At 37.0% G+C, this 12,697-nt stretch overlaps 1 long non-coding RNA gene across 1 annotated transcript in view; it reads left to right on the plus strand.

Annotated features, from left to right (window-relative positions):
• The first annotated feature begins 587 nt into the window (after positions 1 to 587).
• Positions 588 to 12,697, plus strand: part of LOC307173405 — a 101,525-nt gene continuing 89,415 nt past the window's right edge. Inside the window, exon 1 of the long non-coding RNA XR_013823844.1 lies at positions 588 to 631. This is a non-coding gene — a long non-coding RNA (uncharacterized lncRNA). The remainder of the gene's footprint in view (positions 632 to 12,697) is intronic.

Consider the following 12,697-nt stretch of genomic DNA (forward strand, 5'->3'; position numbering starts at 1 on the left):
AAAGCGGTTACCACACAATAAAAATATTAAAGCCAAAAAATATGTATCAATGCAACTTTCATTAAGTAAAATCACTAAAAGCCTTCCTTCCGCTGGAAAAAAAAATAGTCCCTGACCATGAACAGCAACAGAAGTTACATTATTTCACCATTAGATGGCGGCAAAGACTGTCTTTATGAGTGAGTCAGTCAGTAGAGAAGACTTTTATATTGAAAGGACTGAACTTGTGAACACAGAGAAGCAAGACGCAACTGACAAATTATATTAGCATGTCAGTGCACGGAAAACCCTGTTAAAAGGACAAGATATCACAGCGGATATTCAAGCGTATTATTACAAATATAGGACTGACCTGAAGGAAAATGCTATATCTTCTGTAAATACAGGTACACTTGCTTACTCGACTCTGACAATACTCGACTCTAAGCTTCAATGAACATTATCAATGAGAAAATATTATGTTTACGTTGCTAAGAGTGGTTGCTATGAGATGCATAGTGATACATAGAACCGTTGGGTGAAGCAGTCATAGCTGTGTTTTATTCACGATAGACCCCTTTTGCGCCGACGTCACAGTTACGTCACGGCCAAGCGGCAACCTCCCCGTCTCTCTCTTGAAACCAACACGGAAGTGAGTTAAACTGCAATTCGTTGACTGGCCGCTTGAGGCTGGTGTCAAAAGTGAGTCAAATCTGTATCTCCCCCATGTTAAAATGCCAAATTTTACAGCAGAAAAAAACGTGTTTACAGCCTGGTGTCTGTATATGGCTTTGGTCTATACAGCTAATTTTGCCCTTCATGACAACTGTGAGGGGGGTGAATTTTTTTATAACTCATCTGTTTAGTTGATTAATATTTAAAGTTCTGCATAATTAAGGGTGTGTCCACTTTTGAGTGACAGGTGGATTCCCGCTGATGTCAATGCTAGCCGTTTGTCTGCTGTTACTAGCCGTCACACTTCACCTCAGCAAATTTTAGCTGCTGAACTTGCCATCTCTGCAGTGTTTGTGCTTTTTTCGGGATTATTTCATATAATTTAATACACCCATTACTTAGCCCACGGCTTCGGATTCCGTCGTTGTCGTCGAGTATCGTTCGAGAGAACAACCAGCGCTGTATTCAGTTGTTTTCCTCTATGAACATGCACTAATGGATGTCTGACAATTTCGTTGCTTTTTGGAGTTTTCAGATTTAAAAAAGGTCTATAGATATAAAGGCTCGTTCGTCCTGCTCTCACGGAACAGATAGATTATAATATTATGTACCGTCAGATGAAATCCTGCAGGTGTCGGCGCTTTCTCCGTCCATGCAATAAATCCTTGAATGAGCGCGGATTTCTATCGCATTTACTTGAACTTCATAGGTAATATATCTATGGTTTAACCCATTTGAGAGGCGGCCGAAATCAGAATTTAAAATGGACTGAATAAGCTCTCTACGAACTTGACGAGCGATGCCGCGCTGACGGAGACTATAAAGAGTGACTGACATGTAACTGTTATGCACATAAATCACTGTCACACACACTCTCTCAGAGTAATATTAAGTTACTGCATAATACATTTTCAACTAGCAGAATAGTACAGAATCACGATACACAGTCTCACTTGTAGCCATGTCTTTTAACTATTATAATATTTCAAAGGGCAAAAACAGGAACTTTTAATTGGCTTTTCATCATCAACTGTCACTTTAGTGCGAGGCCCTGTGCAGTCGCAGACTTGGTACTTTCCATAGGGTACTTTCAGTAGCATATAGCATTACCTCCCAAGCCTGAGCTAACTCGATCACGTCGAGGGGTGAGCGTGGTTTCAGCTCCTCAGCTCCACACACGCCCCGCCTCTTTGCCCATTTTCTGTTATCCGGGAGTGACGCGAGGCCAAGATGGCGACGGCTGACTCCGCCCACTTTAGGCTTCAAAAATGCTCTTCAGAAACCTACGGGTGACGTCACGGACACTACGTCCATATTTTTTACAGTCTATGGTCACGGCGCTAGCTGGAGGCAAAACAAACGGAAAACTGGAGGCGGCCAATACAAACCAGCACAGATTCGGCTACATAATAAGGAGCTTAAATTATTATTTTTATTATTTTTATTATTAAATGTCATCTTGTTGTGTTGTTGGGTGCAAGAATCGATGAAAAATGAGTATGCTGTATCTGGAATTTTTATTTCTAGAAAATATCCACATCTTTAAATTTGCACCGTAATATGTCACTCTCTACATTGTCGTCTTCTTGGCGCTTGCTAGGCAGAACTGCGGATCGTACACACAAATCTTTACATGACCATTCAGCACATAGTTATAGGCATCTAAAGATTTATATGTCCTCAGTTTCTCTATCGGGTAGGTGTAGAAGTCAGGCCACTCAACCGTTGGTAGCGATAACGTTAACCCCTTAACTGTCACCCCCCTTTTTGAGAATGGACATTAAAATGCACTATTCAAGCTTAAATGGTTGTAATTCAAGAATGCTTTGGAGTATAGACCCAAGTTTGGTCTTGTTTTAAAGGGAAAAAACAGCAGATTACTGAAGTGAAAGCACTTCAAAAAATTAAAGTATGAAAAAGTTATGGAAGTTTAAATTTACATTAAATCAAATATAATTTATTTAATATTTTTCTTTTATTTAAAATAAATATTTTACAAAATATGTTTTACAAAAAAATGACTATAAAATCAAAGCCATATATCTAACCAAGTTGTGTTCCAAATTTGAAGTTGATATCACAAAAATTTAAGTTCCCATGAGATTTTGTTTAGGCGTATTACCAAAAATAGCCACCGGGTGTCATTGAATTTCATTGAATTTAACCATAGACTGTAAAAAAATATGGACGTAGTGTCCGTGACGTCACCCGTAGGTTTCTGAAGAGCATTTTTGAAGCCTAAAGTGGGCGGAGCCGGCCGTCGCCATCTTGGCTTTGCGTCACTCCCGGATAACAGAAAATAGACAAACAGGCGGGGCGTGAGTGGAGCTGAAGCCTGGCTATCTGAAATCACCTAGCTCGACGTGATCGAGTTAGCTGATGATGTAAAGCCAATTAAACGTTCCTATTTTTGCCCTTCGAAATATTATAATAGTTAAAAGACATGGCTACAAGTGAGACTGTGTATTACTTCGAGAGTGTTTGTGTATGAAGGTGATTTATGTGCATACATGTCAGTCACTCTTTCATGGTCCGTCAGCGCGGCATCGCTCAAGTTCGTAGAGAGCTAATTCAGTCCATTTTAAATTCTGATGTTGGCCGTCTCTCAAATGGGTTATGGTTTAACCGTTAAACCATAGATACATTGCCTTTGAAGTGCAAGTAAATGTGCTAGAAAATCCGCGCTCATTCATGTGCATTTATTGCACGGACGGAGAAAGCGCCGACGCCTGCATGATTTCATCTGACGGTAACTTACATAAGCATATTATAATCCATCTGTTCCATGGGAGCAGAACGAACGAGCATTTATTGACGTTTTAAATTTGAAAACCCCAAAAAGCACAAAATTGCCAGACATCCATTAGTGCATGTTCACAAAGGAAAACAACTGAAATACAGCTCTGGTTTTTCTCTCGAACGATAACGACGGAATCCAAAGACGTGGGCTTTGTAACGTTACCCAAGTATTAAATTGTATGAAATAATAATCCCGAAAAAAAGCACAAACACTGCAGAGATGGCAAGTTCAGCAGCTAACATTGCTGAGGTGAAGTGACGGCTAACAGCAGACAAACAGCTAGCACTGACAGCGGCAATCCATCTGTCACTCAAGTAGCGCCACACCCTTAAATTTAAATATTAATCAACTAAACGGACGAGTTATAAAATAATTCACCCCCCTCACAGTTGTTATGAAGGGCAAAATGAGCTGTATAGACCAAATCCACATACAGACACCAGGCTTTAAACACGTTTTTTTCTGCTGTAAAATTTGGCATTTTAACATGGAGGAGATACAGATTTGACTCACTTCTGACAACAGCCTCAAGCGGCCAGTCAACGAATTGCAGTTTAACTCACTTCCGTGTTGGTTTCAAGAGAGAGACGGGGAGGTTGCCGCTTGAATTTAACTGTATGCATTCTACCATAACAAATTAATAAATTTCTGTCCAAATATCACTTCTGTCACAAAATATGGAACCTTGAGACTCAGACCTTTCTGACAATATGTGTTTTGTCAAGATTAGAAAATATTTTGATCATAAATTATGAAACATGACGACGCCCAAAAGGGGAGGAGCCTGATAAAATAATTTAGAGTACCGTTTCTATGGTAACACAATGTCCAATTTCAAAACAGTTTTCACAGGATGAATTCTGACATCGTAAGCTTTCAAATGATACCTAATTTATGATAACTACTAAAATATGTGATGTAATAAAAAAAGGCAATAAAAAAGATAATATTATATTTTAGAGGATAATGTATATTATACTTTTTAGAGGATAATATTATTTTATAAATTTTTTTTATTGACAAATACTAGATTAAATGTTTTATTATGAACTTTTAACATGAAAACCAAAGTTTCAATTATTAAAAGTGTGTGCGTCGACTTTTTGTGACAAACGCCAGAAACGCCTGTTATGATGTAGATTTTTATAGGTGCGCTCTTGTCATAAATTCATCTATTACTGTTCCTGCATAAATTGTAACAAAAAACAGTGCTGAAATATCTATTAAGAAGTCTTAGACCTTTCCAACGATATATAGTTTGTCATGATTAAATTAGGATTTAATTGTAATATAGTGAAGTAAACTTAGGCGTCCCGTATATCCTGTCAGATCGTCCATCCATTGACTGAGCGTGTACGGGTCAGACAATCTGGTTCCGTCCGTTAAAATTAACTTTTGCAAATAACAATCGCGGTCCTGGACAGTGAGTGACCTTGCACATTAAGATAAAATTGGATTTTCTCCAGTCATTGTTAAAAAAACAAGCTATCAAACTGGCAAACTAATGTTAGTGAAGCGGCCAGAGGGATCTTTCTGCCTCCAGCTAAGCCCCGCCCACACAAATACGTCACCATGTTTACCAACTGTAAAAGGGTCTATTGACCAATCAGAATCAAGGACTGGAACTAGTCATTTTATAAGTGTATTTGTGCAATTGTATCATGTCATCACATAAAGTGCACATAGAGTTTGAAATGGGATATGTAACTTATGTGTTTTTTTCATAAGATGTCTCTTTCTTCTTGTTAACTTGCAACCATACACACTCCACAGAACTGCATACATTTTCACATTAAATGTTTGTAAAAGCCCATCAACCTTGAGATAGAAAGAGAGCTCACTTACCATACGGGATCTTGTTTCCTCCATATTGACTTTAATAGGGAACAGAGACACAACAGAGGTAACAGTAAGCTGTGTACCCAGGGCGGGCCACATTTTGCGTTGCAGTCATTATGGTGTCAGACTTCACTAAAACACAGCCAAACATATTGGACAGCCCACCATGTATTCATTCAAGGTCAAGTTCAAGGTCAAGTATTATGATGCCAAGGTCAAGTTATATGATCAGTGCTAGATCTTTTCTCAGAACTAACTTCACTTTCTGTATAGCAGTTTTTTGTAGATACTGTATATAAATTCAGTTTCTCTCTGTAAGGGTCCTGGCAACCTTAATTGGTCTTGTTCTTATGTTGGTGACAGGATCCCCATACTCATGTGTTTGTGTGAGATTTGCATTGCTTTGCCTTTGCCTTGCCGGTTTGTTTTTCCCCACGGGGTAGTTTTTTTTTTTTTTTTTTTTTGGTTTGTTTGTTTTGTTTTATTTTCGAATAATAAAAGCCCATATTACTCTGCATCTTTGAGTCCTTGCTCCTCCTTCATCTCAACTTGACAGCTTCATGCACCCTTTAGAGCATTACATATTGACAACCAGAAAGTTGTCAATTATATTTTTTCTTTGCTTTACTTAATTTTAATCAGTGTGCATGTCAGTTGGTTTGATATTTTATTTTTATGCAATTACGTTCAAATATGTTTTAATTCTGGATTAACTGTCTCAAGTAATTTTAACATCCCTGTATGTTGTATCTGTCTGCAATACTACCCATCAAAAGCTGCAGTCTCTAATTAGACATGTCCATTAGAAGTGTAACAGTTCAGCACTTCACTGACTCAAAACTTACACCCACATATTAACAAATGCTCTTCACATTCATGTGACTCACATTCTTATATACTTGCTTGTCTCTGTTGGTTATACTTGTACGAATTTTTTTGTCTTCCATGTGAAACTGAACTGATAAACAGGTCAGTTCACCCAAAAATGAAAATTCTGGGATTAATTACTCACCCTCACGCCATTCCAAGACTTTCGTTCATCTTCGGAACACAAATGAAGATATTTTTTGTTGAACTCTGAGGGCTTTTTGTATTCTCCTTTGACAGCCACGCAACTAACACTTTAACGCTTCAAAAAGGTCATTAAGAGATCGTAAACTAATCCATATGAATTGAGTGGTTTAGTCCAAATTTTCTGAAGAGACTCGCCTTATATGATGAACAGATTGCATTTAGGCTTTTATTCACTTATAAACATTGATCATGAACATAAACAGAAGATCAACTGAACCTGCTTGATGCGCAAAAACAAACCTAATTGGTTCTTGTGGAAGCTCATGATGGAGCTTCCATTTTATCACAACTGATGTGTGAGTTGATGAATGTTTATATGTGAATAAATGCCTACATTCAGTCTGTTCATCATGTAGAGCACTCATGCCTCTTCTGAAATTTTGGACTAAACCGCTCAATTCATATAGGTAAGTTTTACAATCTTTTTATGAACTTTTTGAAGCGTCAAAGTGGTAGTTGCGTAGCTGTCAATGGGAATTACAGAAAGCTCTCAGATTTCATCAAACAGATATTCATTTGTGTTACGAAGATGAACAACATTATTATGGGTTTGGGACGACATGAGGGTAAGTAATTAATGTCAAAATTTTCATTTTTGTGTGAACTATCCCTTTAATAACACAGCCTTCACACTCTGATACCTCAAGCTAGATTATTTTTGCGTAGAGCTCAGTGATGGCTTCATTTAAATGCAAAGGCTGCAGATTGTGACAATGCACAAAAGAGCAGCTCTGGCCTCAGCAAACCGTAAAACACGATAGACAAAAGGTTTGACAGGCCTCTCGAGCACCATAGGAGTGTGGGTAATTGGTCTCTGTTGCTTTCGCCTCAGCCCAATTAAGTCCTCATGCTCTTACAGGTACACACACACACACACACACACACACACACACACACACACACACACACACACACACACACACGCTCTTATACCAAGGCATCTGAATAAGGCTCCAGAACTGGATATGAGATAATAGTGGTGGATGGATGGTCAGTCACTTGAGGTCTCACAGACAGTCATGTACTGACCAGAAACATAGACACACTGGAGCTGCAATAGAATAGTGAATCTACTTTATATTAATGGCAATCCAATGGCAAAGGACACTGAACTTTTGATTGTGGTTTGCCTTTAAATTGATGATTTGTTTGATGTTGTGTTTGTTTGTTTTTACACACAAAATGAAGAAATTAATACTTTAATTCAGCAAGGGTGCATTAAATTGGTCAAAAGTGTCAGTAAAGACTCATGTTAATTATTACAAAAAAAATGCATTTCAAATAAATGATGTTCACTTTCTATTCATCAGTGCCCCCATATGAGATTTTAAAGGTTGGAAACGAAACTGCTTAAAATTCAGCTTTGCCATGACAGGAATAAATTACATTTCAAAACATAATTTAAAAAGAAAGCAGTCATTTTTAATTATAATAATATTTCACAAAATTCCCAATAGAGCAGTGTATATTACTGTTTTTACTGTAAATGCAGCCTTGATAAGCAAAGGAGACTTCTTATGTAAGCATTAACAAATCTTGACACCAAAATACAGACTCCAGACTTTTGATCGGCAGTGTATATCTTTTGAAGACAAATGATTTTACCTTTTACATTTTATATAAGAAACAAACTATAATTTAAATCATTATTCAACTGATTAATTTCAAGAGATCTGACTAAAAACTATTTTTTCCTGAATCTATACCGGTCACATGTATGTGTGCCCTCCTTCACTGAGTTTTTGGTTCTGTCCTGTGACCTAGTTTTCCAGTCAAGTTATTTATTTAGTCATTATATTCACCTGTGTCCGATACTCCGATTAATTATCTCATCAGCACCCTCATTTGTTCTAGTATTTATGCTTCCTGTTTCTTTCAGTTGGTGTCTGTTCTTGTCAATGTTAAGGTATGTTATGTCTGCTTTTCTGAGTTCTCCTGTTTTATTTTATATATATATATATATATATATATATATATATATATATATATATATATATATATATATATATATATATATATATATATTTGGATTAAAGGTTATTTTGTTTGAATCTTCATGCATGTACGCAGCCAACTTGTGGCACTACTTTTCTCATTAGTGTTAGGGCATATGTCAAGATTTTTAGATAATAAGTTGTATTATCTAATCTTTTTATGCAGATTTTCTATAAATTTAGGTGAATTATTTATTTTTTCACACATTTTAAGCTGACATAAACACTATCCCTTTTACCAGTCACCTAATGGCCCCAACCCATCATTTTATAGCGACGTCAGTGAAGCTACAACATTAATTGACTTGAGTTCCATTTACTCATGAAGCTCAATTAATTTATGCCAGTTGGAGATGTCATGCTACATCCGTGGATCAATGCATTTTAGCCTTTGTTCCCTGGATTTGATTGATCATGTGTGCATTGACTTTGGATGAGCTCTCCATCAGAGCTCTGAGGGTGGTTGTATATGGAGGGGTCTCCCATGGGATTGGATGTGGGTAATGCTTTTTCATTAAATGGACTGGGAGAAGAGTGACATTTTATTGATGAAAGTATTGGGTTGGGTTGGGTTGGGTTGGGTTGGGTTGGGGTGGGTATGATGATTGTGAGCTTCACTGTAAAAAAAAACTGTAAATTTACAGGAAACGGTCTGTATTTTTTAACAGAATTTTGTCGTTTTGTCATTATACAGTTAATACCTGTTATTTTACAGATATTTGTTGTAATTTAAAGGTCCACTATTAAATTTACAGGTAATTGCTTTTATTTTGGTTTTACATTAATTTTACGTTTTTTTTAAAGGAAATTCTCTGTAATTTTATAGGGTTATGTGTAATTTTACATACAAAATTAAGTAATATTTTACAGATTATTTCTGTGGAATTAGAAAACAAAGAAAATAAGGTATAACTGCAGAAATTAGCAGTCACTAAACATGTTTTCCTTAAAGATTATTAAGCATGTGGGGGTTAAAGTGAGTTTTAAGATTTGTACACACATTAGGCAAGCCTATTTAATTATTTAGTCTTTTAATTTTGTCTTGCAAATAGATGTTCATTTTGATCATCATTTGTAGGCTATTTGCCCGAAAATTTCATTTAGGCCTATATTTTATGTCTTTTATGAATCGTTTTTCCAAATCTGCGTGGCTTTGTGTGCGTTTGTATGTATGTATGTGTGTGTGTGTGTGTGTGTGTGCCCGCGCGCGCGCGCGCAGATTCAAATTATCCGCCATTACGTTTCGTTGCTGCTAGTCCCGCCCACAACAGTTAGCTACCTACAGATCTGTCTCTGTCGTCGATCTGTGTCAAGGGCAAGCGGGAGATTTGAAGTTTCAGTCTACGCTCGTGAAGTAGTCGTGGATTGTGATCACAGTGGATCAAAGCTATAATCGTATTCGACAGAAGCAGCCAGCCGTGAGCAGGAGCGCTGAACACATTAGTTGTTTGTAGTCTGGGTGTCAGTCAGTCTAGAAATAACGCGCCCTTTTTCAGTGAGCCTGGTTCGTCGTCACAGCAGACCTCATCCCGACCGATCAACGGCTGAGGTAAGAGTCTCATACTACATGTGTGTACGATATTTTATATTACATTTGTGTTAAGTGATTAGACAGTTTCCATTCTAACGTTAGCATTCTTAAATGATGTTCAGTTATAACTGGGTCAGGGCAAAACACTGAAAATGCAGCATGCGTTTTTTAATTATCGATCTGTGTTAAGAAAGATCAGTTGAACCCAACCCACATCTCTACTTGTTAACTTAAAGACCTAAAACAATCTTTAGTAGAATTGTTATTCATATTAAAGTCCATAATTGTGTATAAAATCTTCGTTATGATAGTCAGTAACATTAAACCAATAAATGGCGGGATATTTTGAAACACTGTCTGGAAGCTGAAAACTTTTCTCTTAAAAAACATACTTTATTTTATTATAATAAAATTGTAGTAAACACGTTTTTAGCTGATTTTTTACCATTGTAATAGCCACAGTTTTACTAAAAATAGGCCTACTAGGTGTGCAGCTAGGTCACAGTAAATCATATTCATTTAACATTACTTTCTATAAATGTAACTTAGCTAAAATCACATGGCAGCTCAAAATATTACTGTTAGCCTTTCCAGCTCAGCTTCAAGATCATAGTAATTTGAGTTTTTGCATTGTCCCAATGGAACATATTCTGACATGTGTAAATCTAATACTGAGTTTTAAAATAACTTGTGTGTGTGTGTGTGTGTGTGTGTGTGTGATTTCAGGTCACGTGGAAAGCAGATGATCATGGCAAACAAGGTATGGGAAGAATTCATTAAAACATAAAAATCATAACAGTCTTCTGATTCCATATGATTGCACTAAAAGTATGCACAAGGTTTGGATTTGCTACAGCAAGATTACGATTGTGTTAGATTCCACCCATCTTTCTTTCTTTTTTTAATTTTTTTTAACTACCCACTAAGCAAAATGATGTCCGAAAGACTTCTTTTCAATGTCTTTGTTACAAAAATCAGACGTTGAAATGACGTCCACTGAGGAGCCAGAATGAAAGTTGTTATGACGTCTTTTTTTGACGTGTTCTGCACGTCCGATATAGACGTTCATCGAACCTTCGTACAAGGTTAAAACTAGTTCAGATGTGGCCATTGTGGACATATTTCAACATCATTTATGGTCTCATTTAGACATAATTACTTTGACTATTGCTGTCTTATGATCTTACTGAGAATTAACAGAGGTTTAGATGTTGATATTCGTTTAATTTGAAGTGTCACCATTGTGGCGATCCGTGTTTGCTTTAGTTGGGCTCTTGGTCCCCGTTCCTTTTATTTTAACTTTTCTTTGGCTGCTGTAACAGTGTGTTTGTGTAACACAATTGTTGTGGCAGAGAAAGCCTAGAAAAAGTATGAGGTGTTATCAGTTCAATGTTGATGATGACATAATTATCACAAAATGGGCCTTTAATATTGTGTTTAAAGTTTTGTGTTTATATTTGCCATTAATAACCACCAACCTTTTGGAACTGCATTATTGGTGAAGGTGTATTTATTTGAAGGTGTATAAAAAGCATGTGCACATTATGTTTTGAGCAAGAGTATCATACAGTCACACACAGACATCAAGATTTTGGATATGAATCACAACAACGGTGACAACCAAAAAAAGCTTGGGAATTAAGGATGAGTTTTGTACTATGAAAGCTACCCATCATGCATTGCAGCATGAAGCTTTTTTTTAAATTGTCACCATTGTTGGAAATCATATGCACAATCTTGATGTCTGTGTGTGACTGTATGATACTCTTGCTCAAAACATCATGTGCACATGCTTTTTATACACCTTCAAATAAGGGATCATTTTAATGTTTTTGGCACCAATAATGCAGTTCCAAAAGGTTGTTGGTTATTAATGGCAAATATAAACACAAAACTTTTAAACACAATATTAAAGGCCCATTTTGTGATAATTATGTCATCATCAACATTGAACTGATAACACCTCATACTTTTTCTAGGCTTTCTCTGCCACAACAATTGTGTTACACAAACACACTGTTACAGCAGCCAAAGAAAAGTTAAAGTAAAAGGAACGGGGACCAAGAGCCCAACTAAAGCAAACACGGATCGCCACAATGGTGACACTTCAAATTAAACGAATATCAACATCTAAACCTCTGTTAATTCTCAGTAAGATCATAAGACAGCAATAGTCAAAGTAATTATGTCTAAATGAGACCATAAATGATGTTGAAATATGTCCTCAATGGCCACATTTTAACTAGTTTTAACCTTGTACGAAGGTTCGATGAACGTCTATATCGGACGTGCAGAACACGTCAAAAAAAGACGTCATAACTTTCATTCTGGCTCCTCAGTGGACGGCATTTCAACCTTTGATTTTTGTAACAAAGACATTGAAAAGACGTCTTTCGGACATCATTTTGCTTAGTGGGGCTCTGTCATTTAGAAACATGACTTTTCCTATCACTACTATCTTAATGACACATATCTCTACCTTTTAATCCAGCTAGATGATCTGACGGTTGCTGCTCGCATCTCAGCCTACCTGATGGAAAATTCTTGCTGGATGAATGACCTTCACCTTCAACTCAACCTTGCCAAGACAGAACTGCTTATGGTTCAGCTTTCAGCCAAAACATACTTGCTGTGATCCTGCTGATTTGCCTTATCATTAGGAGGATCAGGCCCTTCCTATCTGAGCTACACAACTCTCTTGTTCTATCCAGACTGGGCTATTGTAATGCTCTCCTGGCAGCTCTTCCAGTTTCAGTCAAACCTCTGCAACTGATCCAGATGCTGCAGCAAGAGTTGTCTTTAAAG

This window comes from Squalius cephalus (assembly GCF_949319135.1).
Source record: "Squalius cephalus genome assembly, chromosome: 2".
In the NCBI taxonomy this organism is placed as follows: Eukaryota; Metazoa; Chordata; class Actinopteri; order Cypriniformes; family Leuciscidae; genus Squalius; species Squalius cephalus.